The sequence below is a fragment of the Otolemur garnettii genome, unplaced genomic scaffold, assembly GCF_000181295.1.
Source record: "Otolemur garnettii isolate 467f Iridium unplaced genomic scaffold, OtoGar3 scaffold00150, whole genome shotgun sequence".
In the NCBI taxonomy this organism is placed as follows: domain Eukaryota; kingdom Metazoa; phylum Chordata; class Mammalia; order Primates; family Galagidae; genus Otolemur; species Otolemur garnettii.
In genome coordinates, this window is record NW_003852545.1 from 1,864,545 (window position 1) to 1,886,740 (window position 22,196).

The following is a 22,196-nucleotide window of genomic DNA, read 5'->3' on the forward strand; positions in this document are numbered from 1 at the left end:
TTTTTTTTTTTTTTTTTTTGCAGTTTTTGACCGGGGATAGCTTTGAACCCACCACCTCCAGCATATGGGGCCAGTGCCCTACTCCTTTGAGCCACAGATGCCATCCCCCCAATTACTTTTTTTCTTCACTGAAAGATAAAAGAAATATTGAAGGAACACATTTTAATGACATGCAGGATGGCAAGGGCATTACAACCACAGCTTTAATGGCCATTTCAGGAGAAGAGTTCCAAAATTGCTTTGAAGAGTATGGCACCAGAGAATAGCTTCCCACAGGGAGTATTTCAAAGGTGACTATAGTGATATTCAGCTGTGATGTCTGTTGCACTTTTCCCAGGACTATTTCACACACTTAATTGTCAGACCTCATATTCCTCATGCTTTGTTGACAAAAATTCCCCAAACAAATAACTGTTCATAGCAAAGAAAATATTCTGTTATGACTCAAATAAAATATAAACCCTGCATTGAGTCAGTAGTATCCATTGATTCATCCAAAGTGATTGAATAATATATATTTTTATTTTGAAGTATTGCACGAAATTGTTCTGTTAAGTTGAAGGCTAATTCATGCTGCCAGTCCATTATGGTTCTTCTTAAAGGAGATAGTTGTTTGTACTTTGAAAGATTATCTGGGTCTAAACATGCTGCAATTTTGATGATGCAGTCTTTCATTATCAATTTCTACATCACTGAAAGGCTTCCTTTTCCCCCAAGTATATATGTTATTAATAAACTGCCTCATTGGTGTTATTTTCAGGTCTTATTGCTGCTTTTAAGAATTGTCTTTGATTTTGCTTTTCATCTTTAATTTCTAAGTTACAATGATTTGTGCCTCAGCGTATAATCTAAAATGTTTCTGGTGCTTATGCTGATTAGTATTGAATATATATATATATATATTTATTTATTTTGAGACAATGTCCCACTATGTCACCCTTAGTGTTATGCCATGGCATCAGAGCTCAGAGCAACCTCAAACTCTTGGATTAAGTGAATCTCTTGCCTCAGCCTCTCAAGAAGCTGGGACCACAGGTGCCTGCCACAACACCCAGCTATTTTTTGTTACAGTTGTCATTGTTGTTTTTTCAGCTGGCTCAGGCTGGTTTTGAAACCACCAACTTCAATGTATGAGGCTGGTGCTGTAACCACTGTGCTATGAGTACTGAGCCAGTATTGAATTTATTTAATGTTGGTATTACAAAGCAAATAAATCATCTTATCTTCAGCAGAAACTACTATATTTTCTTCCCTCGATGTTCTTTGTCTTTGATTGGATGGGGTGCTAAGCAGACAAAATTAAAAAGTACTAATGAGCTTTGCAACTATTCACAGATTCCACAAAAGCTGGTAACAGATTGGACTACTCAACATCATAAACCCTCAGAAGCAGGTTTGTGCAGTAATGGCAAGAGTCAGGCAGGGGAAGTTAGAGCAAAATCATGAGCCATCAATTTAGTTCACCTGGTTCACTAATATCCTAATTGTGGCAATTAATCTGGGAGGATGATTTTGTTGAAATTTAATTTATTCTTTGGTAATTTAGATATGTTCAGTTTATTTATTTATGTATTTTTATTGTTGGGGATTCATTGAGGTTACAAAGAACCAGGTTATATTTATTGCTTGGGTCAGGTTTAGACCCTCCCATTTTAGTGTTCAGCCCCCAAAAGGTGTACCACCCACCCCCCGTGACTCCCCCACCCTTCCCTCCTTCTCTTTCTCTGTTCTCCCCATTCCCCACCCCCCTCCATGTGCCAAGTCATTAACTGTTCTCCTATCAGAATTGAGTAGCTAGGAGAAGAGCCACACATTTCTCCACTCACAAAAATTAATTCAAGATGGATAAAAGACCTAAATCTAAGGCACAAAACAACAAAAATACTCAAAGAAAGTGTAGGATTTGTTCTGTAGAATTTGGGTTCAGTCAGAAGGTTGGATGTCGGGACCTAGAGGGCCACACTTGGCATTAAGGCTGCAGGTTCTGGTGCCTGGTCAAGATGATATTTACATCTCCGTCGGCCGCCAGACTTCATCCTTTTATCGATTGTTTCTATTTGTTTGAGTAGATAAGGCATCTTCCTTTAGAGTGCCTGAATTCAAAATATCATCGAATGTTATACTTTAGGAACTTAATTCCCCTTTTCCTAATGTGGGGAGAAGTGCTAGTTTCCAATGTATATGAGGATTTAGTCTCAGCACTATTGTATGGATCAAATGAAAAGCATTAAAAACCCAGATTATATTTTTACAAATTCTTCAATGCAGCATAAAAGACCACTTGAAAATTGTATAATTCAGCCCAATTTCTGTACCTTCAGGATATGAATAGCCATTATAAACAAGAATTTCTGTCTTGATGATAATATGAAAGTCATTGAGTAGAAGAGGCCTTGGGTTGAGACTTTCTAACCCCCAAATTACACTCTAGAAGAAATTAACTTGAATAAGATCAAACACATTATGAAAGAAATTAATAGAATGAAAGAAATCCCTTCACAGGTGTCAAATGGAATAAATCAAATGGTTTAATTACTGATAAAATTATGTCCTAGAAGATCATAGTCCTTTGTATTTTATTCCTCTCTAAAGTTAGCTTTTCCCAATTTCAGTGAGATCTATGAAAATTCCTTTTTAAAATCCCACATGTCCTGAAATAGTTTATCCTTAAAATCAAGTACCATTTTAAGAGTGTCTGTGTCGTGGAAATGATTATAAGGTAGCCGCTCTTCTTGTATTTTATAAAACTCTCAACCTCTGCTATTTAAATTACCTAGCTAATTAGGTCTCCACTGAAAAAGTGTGTAAACACACTCATTTTTAACTTTAAAAATAATTTCTAACACTCCTGGGTGCTGTTAAAAATACAGCTAATAAAAAGATTGCTTAAGCTTTGTGAGAAGAAGGCATTTAATCAGCGATCTCTAAAGAAATCCTCTGGATAGAAACACTGAACTGTGCACGCTAATGTGAAAATATTGTAATCCCAATGCATCTGAATGGAGAATTTAGTCCTGTAACTTAAAAGGAGGTAAGTGGTGCTTGTATCATTACATTAGTCACATTAATCATCACGTTTTCATACAGAGAAATATAGTTAAGCACAGCAGCTGGTTAAATCATTAGGGATAATGACTTGTATAGCATTTTAAGAATGTGAAATAGTTTTTCTACTACAAAATTAAGGTGAATTCTGTGTACCAACCAGGCTTCTAGACACAGCCTGGGAAACAAAAATTCTTAGTTCATTCACCATGCTTCTCTTCCCCTTCCCCAAGTATATCACCATGCTATTAGTTAAAGACACAGTAGGAGCCAATAATTTATAATGGCCCAACACACAAGACCCTTCACTTTAACACATAAGCTACTACTTTATGAAAAAAAATCTATATGACTGTTTCATTTTACCCAGTGTATTCTGATTACAGTGGAAATAATTATCTTGAAGTTCTATAATTTTTACTTTGAGAATGTTTGGAGGTATAATAAGCTTAATGAAAAATTATCTTATGAGAGAAAGGTTTTTAAAACTCTGGAGATTCTCCAACTCTAAACACTTGATGAGTGTTTTCATCTATGTTTCGACTTCAGTCTGATCACAGAGTTGGCGGGGATACACCAGGAGCAAGCTCAGAAAGGTGCATGAAACCAAAAATCTTGACATGGAAACTGCAGAAAGATAAAACACAACATGTGTTTTTTAAAACTCTATAATTTTAGACTTCCCTGATATTTCTATGAAAAAAAAATCCCTGTCTCATCTGGATCTGGGTCCTAACACCTCTCTCAATAGCAGGCAAAGCCAATATCCCTGAGAAAACTGCTGTACCTAATGACAACACCACCCCAGTTAAAATCTAAGTGCTTCTTGTACATCAGCAATCTTCTTTCCATAATCAGAGGCTGAGTGGGAGTAACGGCTTTGCTCAGCTTTTCCCAAGATCCTTCCACCATTCGTCAGACATGAGGATCTCCCCCAATTAGAGAAAGGTCTGCACGCTCAGCAATCAAATACAACCTTCAAATCAAGGAACATGTGCCTACTTTAAACACCAAGGTCTGGAATGAACACTTATGGATTATTTGAGTTATTTCAATAGGACTAGAATATTGGATTATATCTGAAGAGGAGATTGCCAATTCAAAGGTCAAATGACCAGGTAGATTCTAGGAAAAGATGAAGAGTCTAGAGAGTCAGTTTCCAAGAAACCAGGACTATGAGAAGAAACGGGTAGTTAAGAGTAACTTCCCTCATTCCCATTGATCTTACTACTAGTTTCTCTCTAAACAGCAACAGTAAAACACTCCAGGCTGAATCTGCTCCATTGAGAACTGAGGTAGTATTTTAGTAAGCCACCTAGCTCTTGTGACTGCTTGGCTAAAGGGTTAAGGGCAAGGTAAGATCTGGAGTACCAGGGAAAACCTAAAAGTGACTTTTCCCCATGTTTGATAGAGTTGTGCATACATGTCATGTGGTAGTTTAACTGTCCTAACATCCCAGTTCATCTCCTATCCCTCCAATATCTTGGAATCTCAAAGTGATCTCATATTCTGGCTTGCCCATGTGATGTATTTTTAGCTAGTGAGACATTAGCAAATGTACTGCAAACAGAGGCTTGAACAAATTTGTGTTCTGTGTCTTGCTTCTTGGCCTTTGCTATTGCCCATACTGGCTTACTAGCCAATGAGAGACACGTGGCTCACTCAACCACATTACCCTGGAAAACAGCTGACTGCCAGATCAGTGAGCCCAGCTGAGACCCAAAGAACCACCAAGCCCAGACTAAGCTGCCATCCTTCAGGTTCATGAGCTACCTGAGGGCTTATTGTTTCAAACAACTAAGATTTGGGATAGCTCGTTGTATAGCTATTTTACAAGAGATAGCTAATACAGTGGGCATCCTGCAAGGGTGCTGGTGACATGTTTTATACCATTCCTGTTAATCAGGAATTAACAGCTATTGATAAGTAGCAGAATGACCTGGAAAGCTTGTAAAAATATACTCAGATCCCTCTCTGACCTATAAATTACTTCTTCTAGGGGCAAGGTATGTGTTTTGTGTAAGAATCCACCTCTCACTAAATATTGAGAGAAACTAATTTAAACATATTGTCTTAACAATTGGAAGGAGATATTTCTAAAATGAATATACACTTTTTTTTTCACTATTTTAATCTGCCAATAAAACCAATTAAGTTTTATGTCGTATACCTTTAGATCATAATATATTTTCCTAAATGTTAGACACTGGTCATGCAGGCCATAACCTGAAAAGTGAGAGCATCGTAATGGACCCAAAATACCTCTTTGGAAAAATGCCACCAGGAGAAACACAGAGTGGTCATTTCCGTCATCTTGATAAAGGTAAAAGGATGACAGGATAGGAGCATATTGAATCAGCTCTCCAAGACTGCCGCAAGCTCTATCTCTTCAAAAACAAGGTACTAAACTTGCTCTCCCAAAGAAAGAAAGGTATTGATTGTTTTTTATAGACAATGTTCCTGTTTCTCAAATATGATAACAGCATTCTATCTTTTTTTTTTTTCCTCTTTTCTGTTGTTCCCTGATGCCTTCAGATAGTCACATGGCTGGGTCCTACTGTCTATAATTCTCCTTAACTCAGAGTGGCCTTCCCTGACATTTCTATAAAATAAAAAAAAAAAAAATCCGTGCCTCATCTCCTCCCCAGTACTACATATCTCTTTATATTCAAAAATTTCTTTTTTATATTTTAGTTCCGTTTTCTATTACCAGTCATATAGTGATTATATATACAGCATGCCACTTAGGGTCAAATTGACCGCTAGTAGGAATTAATAAAAAATTTAGATGGGTAAATAAATGGTTTGCAGTACTGGATAGGCTATTTATTTATTATTAATTAACAAGTCTTATTACCAGTGAGATGAGAAGAAACCACAAAGCCAAGGACGTTTTACTGGAACACACCATTTAAATTCATACTTTCTTTGTGCTGTGTATTTTTAATTATTGTATGCAATAATTTTAATTCAATAAAAAATCTTTAAGGTGTAAGATAAATTAAAAGTAGAAGTGATAAAAATTAGCTCAGGTGTCTAAAAAATACTACTTAAAAGGATCTAATCTTTATAGAAATATATCATAATTCAAAGTGCACATGGCTGGTAGGATGTGTGTTGATTGACAGTGGCACTCCCTCAGGCACTCCCTCGGAGGCCAGCCTATGGTGAGATTATGGGGCAATCTCTTTACTTTCCCCAACGACAAGATAATAGGAGAAGCAGTTGATCTCAAATGCATCTCTATCTTATTAAAGCTTTCCCAGCATTTGCCCTGGCTCCGAGAGTGCATGTCTTTAGTGAGAGTGGCAAAAAGAACATGGATTGGGGGATCAGGCAGACTGATTTGAATTCCAGCTTTGCCTTTCTTGCCTGTGGGATCTTGGCCAATGTTCTTAACCTTGATGAGTTTTAGTTCATTCTACAGTAAAAAGACAATAGTCACGTCTTTCTGAGAATATGAAATGACATGAAAAATAATTGAACCCGTTGCATTCAGTCTTCAGCCAATGATATTTCCTTCCTTCTGATTTTTATTTTTTTATCTCTCCGAAGTTCCCACCCTCTCTCCATCACTGCATTTCCTTTCTCCACTTACTCAATACAAATATCTCAGGGACAGACTCTTCTGGAATAAGCTCTTTTAAGTGATCAGCTTTCACGTCTTCCCTTATAATTCTACTGATGACTTATAAATAAATACGGTCATGGTAATCCTCTCATTTCAGTTACAATCACAACATTGAGGTACCTTCTAATCACCACCTCATTACTGTCCAATTCGTTTCTTAAATCCATGAGAGACAACATCAAACTCCATAAAGCTGCTCTCATTTTTTTTTTTTTTGGTTCCTTTTTTAGTTAGATGTTGTTTCTATTCTTGCCATAACAAAAACTTCAAAATCATTTTCAATTATTTCATGTTTCTCTTCTTCTATATGCGACAAATGGCCATTGACTTTTCTGTCTCTATGTTTTTATTTATTTCATTCTCCTCCCTATCATTTGTACCTTGTACCTCACTCCATGTATTAATTGCAACTCTTCCGACTCTGTTATGAGGAATCCACCCTAACCAGCTGAGATCCATCTCAAAGCAGGAAAAGTAATTGTTAAAAATTCCATAAATTGATGTAAAAGGAAATTCCCCTTTTGAAAAATAAAAATATAGTTACACTATTGCATTTGAAGAAATAAAAACAGCCTTAATATCATTCATATCATTTGTCAACCAGTAAGCATTTTTCAAAGGCTTATTGCATGCCAGACTCTGTTACAGATACCAAGGATATAGAGTGATAAAGTAAATAAAACTGCTGCCTGGTGGCATTGAAACTTGACAGCCTTATCTGGCTTTACCATCTTTTATACTTTTCCATAAAATTTCATATCAGACCTTTGGTATTGCATTCAGGGTTTATTTTATCAATCTTTTGAGGATCTCTTTGTCTTTGACAACGTTATCCTCTCCCTCTTGACGGCTGTGTCTCTAATGTAAGTACCACAGGATCTGTTAAAATATATACTATTTAGTTTTTACTCTGTAACATGAACTTTGAACTATCAATGTCTTCTTGAGATAAATATTTATTGTTCTTCCTCATGAGGTGGAGAGAGTTGTAGTTGAGCTGGATTTGGTACTACGCTAATGGCAGGGTTTGAGACTCCCTCTTTTGTCTCATATGGTGACTTAATGCAGATGGCAGAGTGCTCATTGCACCCTAGTCTGGGCAACAGAGTGAGACTCTGTCTCCAAAAACATAAACAAAAACAAAAAAGAAAGGAAAAGAGAAGAAGACATGTAAAGCATTTAAAATTCTGCCTAACATACAGAAATAGCCGTTTGTTTATTTAGATATTTTATTTCTGATTAACATGAGGGTACATCATCATTGCTTGCATTTGTAAGCTGAAGTCTAATTTGTAGCTGTGTCCTTCACACAAGAAGTGTCATACACATGTTCATTAGTCCCGCTAGGAAGGAACCCTCTGACCCTGCTCTCCTCCCACCCTCTTCTTGGATTTAGTTGAGTTTTTCTTTAAACTGTGCATGTTATTGCTAATCTACAGATTTCAAATTAGTATTGAACACATGGGATGCTGGTTTTTCTATTCTTGGGATACTTAGGATAGAATTCTCCAAATCCATGTAAGTTGCAACAATGGATATAAAACCCCCATATTTTTCATGGCTGAATAGTATTCCATGATATAAATATATCATCCTTTATTAATGCATTCATGTGTTGAAGGGCTCTTGGGTTGTTTCCTGCATGTTTGCAATTATAAATCGAGCTGCTATAAACATTTGAGTAGGTATGTCCCTCTGGTAAAATGATGTTTTTTCTTTGGGATAGATACCTCGTGATGGGAATGCAGGATCAAATTGAAAGTCAACTTTTAGTTCTGTGAGGAGTCTCCATGCTTCTTTCCATAAAGGCTCTATTAGTTTGCAGTTCACCATTCTGTAGATAAAATGAAAAGTTTTTCCCTTGTCTACAAATTGCTGCTCATTGATGTTTTCCGTCAAAGCTAAATATCAAATATCCTGCACCAGGGAGGAAATATTATTATAAATGACTTGAAAGTTTCAAAACCTTATATAATTGTTTTTATAATCACTTTGCCCTCTGAGATACAGATACAAAGAAGAACACATTAAAATGACCTAACTATAAATCTTAGATAGAGAGGCTAGATCCCAATCAGATCACATAATGTCACATTTGAAGAAAAATATCTGACTGTAAAATCTAGAAGCAAAGTATTTTTTATTGCCTTGTCTTATATGCAGATGTTCAATTTCCCTTTTTGACAGTAATTGGAGATCAAATACAGACATTTCAGATTTTTGAAGAACAATTCAAGTGAAAGGCAAACTTATGAATATGTTCCCTTTCTAAATTGATAATAATTCCCCACAGTAGTTATTTGGAGGATTTAGATCAAAATCATATTTTAAAACTTAATATATCCTTTGTAAAACTGAGTCAAATATTAATCTTATCCAAAGTACTGAATGCATCATTTTAATTTTTATATAAATACAATTATTTTATTTATAGGAGAATGGTGCAGAATTTACTTTCTTGAGAAACAGAACTCACTACTAAGGCAGTTGTGAAGTCACCTACATAAGTGATTATGAATGAGATACTGTTCCAGATACAGAACTTGTTTTTCCCATTTTCTGTATCTAGTCTAAAAATATAATCAGTTCTGAAGCCTTCCAAAGTCAATATGCTAAATGTCTTTCTTTGTTCTTTCATGTACATTCTAGCTGGGAAGCCTTTTCAGTAAACTTGCTGTAACTGCAATTTTAGGTGTAAAATATTAATGCAACTGAAAATGAAACACATATTGTTTATTAATAAACTCACATGTGTAGGCAATATTTGCATAACATGATTTAAAATCAAGAACTGTCATCTAATTGGTATTCTTAATGAACAATAAAAACAGTCCAGGAGCCAAAAAAGGGAGGCGTAGGGAGGGCTGGGTGGATATAAAGGCTGTATAAAATAGACGTAGAATCTTAAGGACCTTCATAATGCAAAGTTGGCTCTCATAATGTACATCAAATCTGTAACAATTAGCCGTGAGTGAGCGAGTTTGTGTGTGCAGTCTGTATATGTCACACTCAATGGGCCCAAACCTTTGTTTCATTTATTTATAATTTCTTTCATGTTTTTGTTTTTGAAATATTACTCTTCATTTGTGTGAAAGCTTGAGATTTGGATAATAATGGCGAATTGATTTGAAAATCCTGAGTGTGGCTCCTAGAGAGAAGGGACAGTAACACAGTCTGTGAAAAGAGTGTGTTTTGGTTCAATTCCTTGGCAATAAACCCTAGTAATTGAGATACAGAGAAGATGAGAAGGTGAAGGATATAGTGGCTGGTTCAACTATCTGATAACATACCTGGTAATGAATGCTTCCAGATCACAGAGATCAGGATTTACGCACAGGTAATGACATTCAAATATAACAGTACATAATTTTGAGCTTTTACTGTGTGGTTAAAAATTGTATAACCATCATTCTATCATTTAATAAATACAATACGATGATTATGGACTAAATAGATTTTCCAAAATTTGTATGTTGAAGCTCTAACACTTGATGTGAGGTAGGACCTTTCAGGAAGTAATTAAGGTTACTTAAGGTCATAAGGGTGGGGCCCTAATCCAACAGGGCCCTACCCTGATGACCTTCTTATATGGAGAAGAAGAGAGCCAGGAGAACAGAAACGGTGAAAAGACAGCTGCCTGAAAGCCATGAAGAGAGGCCTCACCAGAAACCAGCACTGCTGGCAGCTTGACCTTGAACATCCAATATACAGAGGTGTGAAAAAATAAATTCTGTTGTCTTAGCCCTTCAATTTGTGGTATCCTATTATGGGAGACTGTGCTGATTAATGCAAACACTATCAACAGAATGCACCTATTACTGAAATTTTTCAATGAGGGAAACAACTCCTCAGAAGTGAAGTAATTTTGTTAACGGTTATGCAGGAGCTAGCAAGGCATATTTTGAACCTGTTTGTTTTATTATTAGGATGATGATTTTATTTGCTTTACACGTCAGCCTCTCTATATAGGCACAATATATGCAGTGACATATTTCCGTTTTGTTTATAAATTATAACATAAAGCAGGATGTTTTATGCTTTCAAATAAAGGTTTCTGTCATTACATAAAAATTAGGCAAATCATAATTAAATTTGACCTTCTTTGGTAGCCTGAGATAGTAAGCTTTGTTTAGTCATCTGTGAAATTTTTGTTACTTGACACTTCAATGGAACCTGTAATGAACCAGCTGGTTAATGGCGGTAATTCACTTTGCAAAAAGTGGGTCCTAGATTCGTACTTATTAAGTGCTTATATAAAATAGCTTTTAAAGCTCTTAATATTTTATCAAATATTTATTCAATTGGAAATATTTGAGTTTCAATGACTAGTAATTTATTCCATTTATATTCTGCATGAGCTCAGATTAAATAAGTTAATTAAGTTTTCAGAAGATGTGGGAATACGTACCCTTGAGGAAGGGATGCAAATGAAGCGCCCTGCAGCAAGCACATCTTATTTGCCCAATTCAAGGTTAATAAAATGGAGCAGTTTATCAATGATGTAATTCACCAATAATGTGAAACCATATATGAGAGGAAGGGGCACACAGACCAAGAAAGAGCTTTAGGTGGTTGCTTTCTATTCTTCATTTCTGTTCTTTGGGGAATTTTTTTTTTTTTTTTTTGCTTATATGTTTTTAATAAACCCAGCTGAGTAGGTTGAGAGGTTGTAAGAAATATTCCATTATTTTCCTACCAAATTCTTGTGCACAGTTATTTAAAATACTTAGAATTGTCAAAGAATCAATTAGTGACATGCAATAATTTTCACTCTTGTGCCTTCACGGAACAAATGTCAGACAATCCCACTTGGATGCCCTGATGCTAAACTCCCCCCTTCTCCATCAGAGACATTTACACACTCTCCTTTCTCAAAATCATGGAATTCAGGCCATCTTTTCCTTTTCAGATTTTTCATCACTTCTTTGAGTGTCTCTTTCCTCAAAATGGACATCAGGTAAATCACTGTCTCTAATCCTCATTTTTATGAATTTAATGTTAAATATAACAGAGAACTAGAAAATAACAGTCAGAGAATAAACGTGGTGAAATTAAAAGCAATTCCTAAGTGGTCATAATGTTTCTGATTGAACAGACTCTTATTTTTGTTGCTTCCTCACTTACTTAATGACAAACAATCCGATGCCCCTTTACTATTCTTTTTGAACTTTAAGAATATGTAAGTACGTCGCAGTTCTTCATTAATATTTACTCTTCTGTATTATCAAGTGGTAGTACCAGAATTGCTCTTTCAGTTTTCTAAAAAGCTATGATTCAAATATAACAGAGTTCATTTCACATTTTACAAATTTTCTTAGGAGGAAAAACCAGTTTTTGGAAGCTCAGAGGGGCCTGAGAGAGAAAAATGTCATAGCTTTAGTCTACCCGTCTGTGTGTGGAATTCAGACATGTCTCTATATGTCTGGCCGCTGCTCCAGAAGTCTATTGTAATAAACCCCTGAGGAGCGGCCTGGGAGAGAGCTCATCATAAAGGAAGAGCCAGGCAGTCAAGCTTGGCTTAGCGAAGAGCTTTCATTATCAGCCAGGAGAAGCAATTCTGAGTCCAGCATGATGTTCATCACTCATCTTTGTCTCTGAGGCTAACCACCCATGCACTCTGGGCTGAGTCCTATTAGGGAAAGAGAGGCACAGTGGAAAACCAAAATAGGCTGCTTTTCAATTAACACTCTACGATGCTGTGGCATCAGCTACTTTTATGCATGTCTATAAATGGAAGAATAAACATCTGTCCCCCTTGAGCAGATAACACAGTGAGGATTCGTTGCTAAAAGTGACTTGGGAACACGTCACTGACTTTGACTCATCAACCGTAGCAGGCTGCAATGAGAGAGGGAATAATCCAGAAGCAATGGTTTGTCCAAGTGACTCCTGGGCAGCCAGCAGGGGCTGCTGCAGAAGGGTGTGACAGGGTGATGAGCCTCCCAACAGCCGACATGACTTGCTCTGAGGGTGGACAGAAGTCACCACTCAGGAAAGACCTGTGATGGTTAATGCTATGTGGCAACTTGGTTGAATCACGGTGTCCAGATATCAGATCAAACGTCATTCTGGATGTTTCAGTGATTTTTCTTTTTTATTATCATTTATTTTTTCATAAGACTAACATTAGTATCAGTAGAGTCTGAACAAGGTAGATTACCCTTTGTGAAGAGAGTGGCCTTATCCAAGCAGTAGAAGACTCAACTAGAATAAAGATTGGCTTCACCTGAGTTAGGAAGGCTGCTGCCTGCACATTGTGTTGGGCTTAAACTGTAGCTCTTCCCTAGGCCCCCAGCCTGCTTATAGTTTATAAAAGCTTTTATTGTACTTATACCCATATAGCTACAGATTTAGGGCTTAACAAGCTTTTGCAGTCCTATAAGCCATTTCCTTAAAATAAATCTTGAGGTAGATAAATACGAACATAGACACAGACAGGTAGAGATAATGATTATTCTGTTTCTCAGGAGAACCCTGACTAAGCCAGGATATAGTAGGCAGAATAGTAGTTTACCAAAGACGCCTGCATCTTAATGCCTGGAATTTGCAAAGTAGGACTTTGCAGACGTAGTAATTATTCTGTATTCCCCAAGGAGGCCCAGTGGAGGCACAGGGGTCCATATAACTGAAAGGCAGAGGCAGGAGAATTAGAATGAGAGAAGCAGATGTACCAACTGGCGGTGGAGGCTGAAGCGATGTCATTGCTAAGGGATGTGGGAAACCCAAGCTGGAAAAGGCGAGGAAAGGAAACAGATGCTCGCCTAGACGTTTTACACGGAATACAACCTGGCTGACATCTTGCTTTTAGACCCATGACATTCACATCACTCTGGCCCTCCAGAACGGTAAGATATTATGTTTTGTTTGCTGCAGAATTTATGGTACTTTCTCAGCAGCAGCAACAGAAAGCTAATCCGCTAGAGACACTGCAGCAATAACAGAGAGGGGGCAAGAGACTGCAGAAAGGACAAGGAGAGAAGAAAGAGAGAAAAGGGAAGAGGAGGAGCAAGAGAGGAAGGTGTGGAGGGAGGGGACAAAGGAAGGGAAGAAGAAAGGAAGGAATAAAAGGAGGAAATAAGGCTGGAAGGGAGGCAGGGAGGGTGGGCAGGCGTGTGAGTGAGAATCGTAAGAGGCTAGAAGTATAAATGAAGATGAAAGACAGCTGAAGGGAAGCCCAGAGTAACAGAAGACCCCAGTGCTCAGCCCAGAGCAACAGAAGACCCCAGTGCTCAGCCCAGAGTAACAGAAGACCCCCCAGTGCTCAGCTTAGAGCAACAGAAGACCCCCAGTGCTCAGCCCAGAGTAACAGAAGACCCCAGTGCTCAGCCCAGAGTAACAGAAGACCCCCAGTGCTCAGCCCAGAGTAACAGAAGACCCCCAGTGCTCAGCTTAGAGTAACCGACATTGTTTTAGCTTCATTCAAGTGGAGCCATTGTTTAATGATTTCCAAGTGCTTCCACTTACCACTGTTTTCTTTGAGGATTATATTCTCTAATTCCTTGAAATATTCAGTGAGAGCTGAACGCATTTTTGTTTTCCACTATTGCTTCCTTGTGTAAACATATATTTCAACTCAATTGTGATGATTATTTAAAGGGCGTGCATATATCAAAGCATCGATTTGCACACTGTAAACATATTTAATTTTGCTTGTCAATTACGCATCCATAAGGGTGAAAAAATATATTAACATTATGTCTCATTATTTTGCCAGGAGTCAGGAAATTTTAAAAAAAAGGAAAGAAAAAAAAAAAAACCATCCTGCAAAATATGCTGCATTATTTTGCATAATGATTTTCGTTTGTAAATAAAGCCAAGAGTTTTCCAAAATTTAAACAAAGCAATAACAACACAGTTTTACTGTTTTAATATGTAAAATCCTATAATTTAACACACAAAAATTCAATTTTCCATTTGCATATTTAATACCTCCAGGACATTTCAATATACCACAGATAGTCCTCTAATTTCTGCTACCTTTGCTGTAGCTACTTCGCAGTTTGAAAATCTTTGCAACTGCCTAAAATGTTGTGCCTGAGGAATAGCTCTTCATCAGTTTAGTAACGATCCCTGTATTTTTTAACTCTGCATGTTTATGCTATTTTATCTCTGTTTATATTTTTAAGAGAAAGTGGTTCAATAAATTTCATTATATTGTCATCTGAATTTAAGACTAGAGTTCTGCTTATCTAATGATCTTGAAAATTGATTTAAGTCAAGAGCTGGAACTAACAATAGTGCCAGCCTTTGGAGTAGTTTTTTCATCCAAGGTGAGAGGTGTGGCCCTGGAGTGAGGAGAGTGGTGGAGCGAGAGTTAATGAATGTGCTATTGTATCTCAATTGTAGCAGAGGACCTATTATTACCTACTTATTTTGAGAAGCTATTTTGTGGTGTTTACATATTCCTATGGCAGGCAGTTTCAGCCTTGTGGAACAATGGATGGAGAAAGTAATTTCCTTTTTTTTTTTAATTTTTTTGAGACAGAGTCTCACTTTGTCACCCTTGGTAGAGTGCTCTGGAGCTCACAGCAACCTCAAACTCCTGGGTTCAATGATCCTCTTGCCTCAGCCGCCTGAGTACACCCAGTTAGTTTTTAGAGATGGAGTCTTGCTCTTGCTCAAGCTGGTCTGGAAACTGAACTCAAGCATCTACCCGCTTCAGCCTCTCAGAGTGCTACGATTACAGGCAATTTTCTCATTCTTGAAGAACAAATCCTCTTTTCCCCAAAAGGAATTACCTTCTATTGCTCATTGACTGTTGGGAAAGCCTGCATTGTGAGTGACTGACGGCCAGCACAGATCTGATTATAAACACCAGAGTTCTCTCTCCCTACACGCACATGTGGGCTTGTCATAAGTCCCAATCCGCTTCCTGTCACTCAGTGAAACCATATTTTCTTATCTTATTCAAAGGTAAAAGTGACTCTGTGACTTCCGGTGGCAAATTAAATGTTATGGAAGTAACTTTTTTCAGTTTGGAGAAGCAGCTTTGAGAGCCAGTATGTGCCTCACTACGTCCACTCTTCCTGGTGACATCAAGCATGTGTCAATGTCAAGGTAGAAACTCATTCTGGACACAATAGCTTATGTGAGGATTCTGGGGCTGCTTAGCACAGCAGCACTTATTAACAAGTAACTCAAATTCAGATACTATTATGCTTCTTTTTTCAAAATTCAAGATATAAAACTTTAGGATACAACTCTTCACGTTACCTCGTGCTCTGCATGTCTGTGCGCAGAGGCACTGATTGTCCCTTGTTCTGTTTTTTCAAGGCTATAGCGAACGACTTTCATAGATAGAAATACTATCTCACTTAGGAAAAAAAGGCAGATTTGCTAAATAGCCCATTGAAAAGGATTCAGGGGGGCAGCACCTGTGGCTCAGTGGGCAGGGTGCCGGCCCCATATATCAAGGGTGGTGGGTTCAAGCCCAACCCCAGCCAAACTGCAACAAAAAGATAGCAGGGCATTGTGGTGAGACCTGTAGTCCCAGCTACTCGGGAAGCTGAGGCAAGAGAATTGCCTAAGCCCAGGAGTTGGAGGTTGCTGTGAGCTGTGATGCCACAGCACTCTACTGAGGGCCATAAAGTGAGACTCTCTCTCCAAAAAAAAAGAAAGAAAGAAAGAAAAGAAAAAGATTCAGGTTTCCTGCACTTTGAGTTAATCAGTTGTACAGCAGAACCACTGCACATGCTTGTATCAGCTGGGCTCCTCTGTCTTGGGCTCCTGGGACATGGAGCCCAAGTGGACCATGGTGAACGTGATGCCCCTGCAGTGGTGGTGTGACTAGTAACATTTTGGTCTCCTACATATACATTCTGCATCTTCTATCAGCATCCAAGCTACACTGTTCAGTTTAGAAGTAGTTTTTAAAATCTCACAACCTAATAGTACTGGTTACATGGGATATTTTTTCTTCCATTCTTGAGAGACAATAAAAAATAAATAAATAAGATCTCACAACCTTCAAACTTTCTTGATATGAGATTGGCACATATTCAAAAAATGTAAATGTTGAAATAAAATTACTTTATAATATTAGAAGAGAAATGATGATAAGAAAAAATTTGAAAGAGAAGATAGTTTTGGACAAAGAAGATATAGTATAGTGGTTTTCCCAGGGCTTAAAAGTTTGCAAATATATTGTAAAATGCATTACACTTAGTAGGTGATCAATAAAAAAACATAACTTCAATTAAGTAAATCAATTTCATTACCTTAATAACAGAATTTGAGTTTGTGCAGTTAGTGTCATAACTACGTATAATTGTTGTTTTAAATTCATACACAAGGCAGCAAAACCACAATGTTTTAGTCTGTGGTCCATATTCTAGCTACTGCTTGGCTAATGATTATAACAACAGCAAAACAAAAAAAGAAAGTCTACAAGCAAAAAAGATTGCTATCAACTCTACTAGAATGACTTAAAAATCCCTAAATCTTAATACATAGCATATAGCACATTGATCAGTTGATTATTAATAATTAAGATTCTTAAAACATATAGAGGAAGAATGGCTTCAAGCCAATATCCAGAAATTTAATGAGTATGAATAGCAGTATAAAATTAATTAAAATGATCATTTATATTTATAAAGTCCCATTAATATTGCAGAAATCTTTGTATATGTTATCCAAAATACCATTCATATCAAATCTGTAAATTATAAACAGTGTTAAAGTATCCATTTGCAGATACAAAAATAAAGGCTATGCCAGTTTAAAAACATTTTATAAAGAGCAACAGGACCAACCATGCCACAGCACACAGTTCTTTATACTATCATTAATATCCCGCATATCTATGAGATTTGTTACACAGATGTCTTTGTGTATCTCACGAGTATCATCCACAAGTCTGCTTAATATCATCTTAGATCAAGATGACCAATAATTGAATTCTGAAGAATTGACTTATGTTTTCTTTTTTAAAATTTAAATTTTTATATTTTGGTTCACATTCACTGAGTGTACAAAGAATTAGGTGCACTGATTGCATTCGTTAGGTAAAATCCCTCTTATGATTGCCTTCTGCCCCCAAGAGCTGTGCCATGCACCGTGACCCCTCTCCTCCTCTCTCCTCTCCTCTCCCCACTCCATCATTCCCCTGCCCCCCCACCGCTTTGAATTGATTTGAGTTTTTCTCTTAGTAAGTATGTATTAGATTATCTAGTGGCTTCATTTTAGTATGGAGTCCATTGGATTCTTGGGATACTTTACTAAGAAGAATGTGTTCCAACCCAATCCAGGTTAATACAAAAGATGTAAAGTCTCCATCTCTTTTACTGGCTGAATAGTATTCCATGGTATACATATACCAGAGCTGGTTAATCCCCTCCTGGGCTGGTGGGCATTTAGGTCGTTTCCACATTTTGGCAAGTGTAAATTGAGCTGCCATAAACAGTCTAATGCAAATGTCCTTATGACAAAATGATTTTTTTCTTCTGGGTCAATATCTAGTAATGGGAGTTATGCTTTCTTTATAAATCCAGAGACTCAATTACCTGATATCTAATAAATGGAACTCTTTGTTCCTGTGGGTGGTGGAAAGGACAGAAAGGGAAGTATAGCACTTCACGATATGCCCAAGATTATTAGTCATTGAAAATGAACAATTCCAATTGCTCACTCTTTTGAGCAGTTATGAGCCACAGAGAAGCTTATTGGTAACAAAATTATTTTTTAGGTTTAATGTGACCTGAATGTCAAGACTATTTAATACTCATCAAAACAGCAGCAACTTACCAAGGAAGAAATGGGAAACCCATGCGAGTAGAATAGAGAGGGTGAAGTGCACCAGATAATCATTTCATCTCCAAGTCGACCTAAACATTACCTTCCTATTCCAATATAAAGTGTGGAAAATGCCTGTACCATATAAAGAGAAGGCTCTGCGTTACTTCTTGACTCAGTGCACTAAGCCTCTATATGTGTAACTGGTTTCCTATTTAGTGAGATAATGGAATTCATAGAATTTGCATCTCATTTATTTTGAGGCTTTGCCCATACATGACTTTGTATACAAAGATGCAAATGGACCTAGAGTTTAATGTAGAGATTGAGATTCTAGTAAGAGTTTTTGCTATCAGATATAGTTTGTTCTATTGGTTATTTTGCATGCTAAAAGTCCTAGTCATGCTGTACAGATAAAGCTAGTGGCTATTTTCATTTTATTTCAAAAGTTAGAATATTTCAAAGATAATGTACGTGAATTAGCAAATGTTCTGTGTCTTAGTTATCTTGTAGAGTGACTGAGGCGCTATCAAAGACAATTTTTTTTTTATATTTGGGTTAGCATTTTCCCTTTATGCTTTCTTGCAAGAGGCAACTTTAACCTCATTTGATTCTCAGTTTTAAAGGCTATTCATATAACTGCCAGTCAAGAAGAAAGTCAATACATTTAATAGCATCTTTTGCCTTCTTGATTTTAAAATGGTAGGGCTGCACCGGGATGGGGATTGTGCAGTTGTGGAGTTTAGTAAGGCTAAATTGAGGATTCGAGCTGAAAATACCGTTATTCCAAATCATAGTATCTAAATTATTTTTAAATGTTTTTTTGGCCAGACTATAAGCTTAGACCCTTCTAACCGTCCTGTCCCTTCCCTTCCCTTCCCTTCCCTTCCCTTCCCTTCCTTTCTTCCTTCCCATCTTTCCTTTCCCCGCCCCTCTTCTCTTCCTTCTTTACCTTTTTATCTTTTTATTTCAAGTTAGAGTAACATATATTTTAAAGCATTATCCCATTCAGATTCAATATGAATTCTGAAGTTTTAGATCACATGGAATAATGATACATTTCAGACACTTGTAAAAACACAAGGAAATGACATCTTCCTTTAGGTCTTATTAGAAAATGTCAAATACCATGGCACTATTTGAAGAAAACTTAGGAGGGAAATAACTTTAATCTTTACACATTGTTTTTTTTTTTTCAGTTTTGGGGGGAGTGAGGAAAAATAGTTCATTCACCTGTATATTACATATTTCAAAAATAAGTGAAAAACTCTCCATCTGATTTATTTATACAATCATGTAAGTTGATCTAATATGAACATGTCAACAGAAAATGTTTCTTGCATCTTACTTCCAATGAAGCTGGGGAAGTGGTGGTTGGACGTATCTAAAACAACCATTCAGATTTTCAATCCAGTGCAATTATATATCTTTTTATTATTGAGTGAGGATACATTTTAAAACATAAAGCTACATATTCCATGTCTTATGATGGCATAAAATATTCATCAACACAAATTGTTCCATTTTTCTGAAACAAACTAAATCTCTGTCTGTGTTTCCTTTACGATAAGATATTTCTCATGAAAAAACTTTCTTTGTACTGCTTTATTTCACATCACTCCTCTGGTTGTCTGAACAGCCAGAGGATTTATATTTTTATACTCTTGAGTCTTTTATCCTCTTTTATCCTACACTGGTGTCCATGAATATACATACAAGACTGCTTAGACCTCTGAAAATAGAGGTGCTTTTTTGTCATGATTGCCTGATTTGACACTTTGCTGATTTAAAAAAAAAAAAAAAAAAAAAACCAACAAAAAAACTAGCAAGTTCAACCTCTCAGTAGAAGCCACGAACTTCTATTTCCTACCCAATCTTACCTCTAAAGACTTCATCTTTCTCATTTCCGACATCAAAAGGCAACCATCATCAATGACCACATGCGTAACAAGTTTAGCACATAAAAAAAATAACTACAACCAAAAAAAAAAAAAAAAGTAGCCAGGCATTGTGGCAGGCACCTGTAGTCCCAGCTACTTGAGAGGCCGAGGCAAGAGAATTGCTTAAGCCCAAGAGTTGGAAGTTGCTGTGAGCTGTGACGCCAGAGCACTCTACCCAGGGCAACAGCTTGAGACTCTGTCTCAAAAAACAAACAAACAAAAGAAAAAATAAAAAACCCAACATATCTTGTGGGATTTGGAGATAAGGGAATTCTCAGATCAGTGGAAATGGAAACCCCAGCCAGATGGAGATGGGAGAAAAGGAAAAGAAAGTCCTCTCTTTCTGACATTTCAAGACTGAGGTAGAGATCAGTATTCTAATAAAATGTTCTCCATGTTTGCATTGTTTCTTTATTCAGAGACTTGAATCTGTTTACCTGTGTCAGAAGAAAATGTAAAATTGTTGTCTTGCTGATATTCAGGTGGTGAGCATGTTTCTTTTTCTGTAAAATACGTGATATTTTACACAAAACCCATAAAGGTGTGCCAGGCATATTCAGGTGTGTGTTTCCTGGGACTTGTGGAGCTGTAACCTGGGAAATGATGGAAGCAGATGCCAGTCACCATCTTCTTCAGCTTGCCACTATCTTATCCTTCTATTTTCCAAAATAAGCCAGCATTTTGAAAAATTAGTAACAGAAATAAAGTAGATATTCCATTTATCCGAAGGGCCGGAGAGAGACCACATCAATTTATACAAGGTAACTTTGAAAGATTAAGAAGATGAAAATTTGGAAATGAAATTGAAGTTTGGCAAAATGATGAAAAACAAGAATAGCAAACATTAACGGCATCGACTTATTCTGATTTGAATTGGCGCCTTTCTTCTGTGGCCCAAGTTCTACGTCTCCCTCACCTTGTGAAAAGCTACACCGTGGAGTCCTTATCTCCTTTGCATGGAACAGATGTCATCCTTCCGAGACACTTTCTTACCTTTCATTCTTTAAACGAAATTTTGCCAATTCTATTTTTGATCTGCTAAGCAAACCCAATCCGTGATCGCATTTCACAATCTCTGCCAGGACAGGATCTGAGACCAAAAATTAAGTTTCCCTTCCCAGTTGTGGGCTATTTAATAGTTTCGATTATATGCTTGATTTTTTTTATGCTCTTATTTCTAAAGGCCAGTTGAAGCTCTATCTGTGCTTTAATTATATTTCTTTGAAAAGTACACTATTATGCTCATATTGATTCAAATATTTTAAAAGATAATCTGTCACAAGGATGATACTTGGCAAATAAATGGTCCACGGGCCCTCGAGTCAAAGAGCATCAGTCTGATTTTTAATTCATCTCTTGATAGCTGTACAATGTGGCCAGATTGGTTAACCTTTTTGGGCTGCTCAGTCCCAAATGAGAATAATATTAGTTTCTCCCTCAAGTTCCTTCAAGCACTTGTTGAAAGCATATGGCAAAATAACATATGTAAAGGACACAAAAGAGTTTCTGACACAGGTTAAGTTCTCTTTGATGTATTTTATATTGTTATGCTTACTTAATATTAAGTGAAAACATCAGTAAGATATTTACATATTTTTAACAGTTGCAAAGCTTGAATTTTACATCTACCTTTGTTTTGATGAAAAACTGTATGTAAATATGTGGGTATGGGTGTGTATATATATATATGGAAATATAAATATGGAAATAATAAATAAAAATTACTCTGAAAGTAATACACATGGGATGGCTACAAAGTTGAATGTGGAATGTAAGTCATTTAAAGCAATCAACCCTACTGAAGGCTGCATACACTCTCCCCCAGAAATATTAGTAGTTTAATAACA